This window comes from Callorhinus ursinus, unplaced genomic scaffold (genome assembly GCF_003265705.2).
Source record: "Callorhinus ursinus isolate GAN/ISIS: 27379988/994484 unplaced genomic scaffold, GSC_fseal_2.0 scaffold99, whole genome shotgun sequence".
NCBI classification, from domain to species: Eukaryota; Metazoa; Chordata; class Mammalia; order Carnivora; family Otariidae; genus Callorhinus; species Callorhinus ursinus.
Window position 1 is genome coordinate 1,378,204 of NW_027397161.1, and position 364 is coordinate 1,378,567.

A 364-nucleotide genomic window follows, 5' to 3' on the forward strand; every position below is an offset into this window, starting at 1 on the left:
AGGAGGGGCGGGGGTCGTTTCTGGAACTGAGAGGAAGTGTCACGGATGAGTGGCACTGGAGAAGGAAATTCGGTTGGAAGGGTCTCACAGTTTGATACGCTCTTGGTTTTTCTTCTAAGAGCATGGAGAGCAGTAAAGAGTTAGAGGTGTGTTTTCAAAGATCCCTTTGGTTGTTGCATGGAGAATGCAGGGGGCGGAGGCCCGAGCGCCGGCGCTGGGAGCTGACAGACGGGAAGGCAGTGGCTTGGACTCGGGAGGACAGCCGAGGGGATGTATTCCAGGGTAGAACTAAGGGACCTGGCATCTATCTGCACACAGGAGAGAGGCACAGGGAGGTAAGGGACCTGGCATCTATCTGCACACG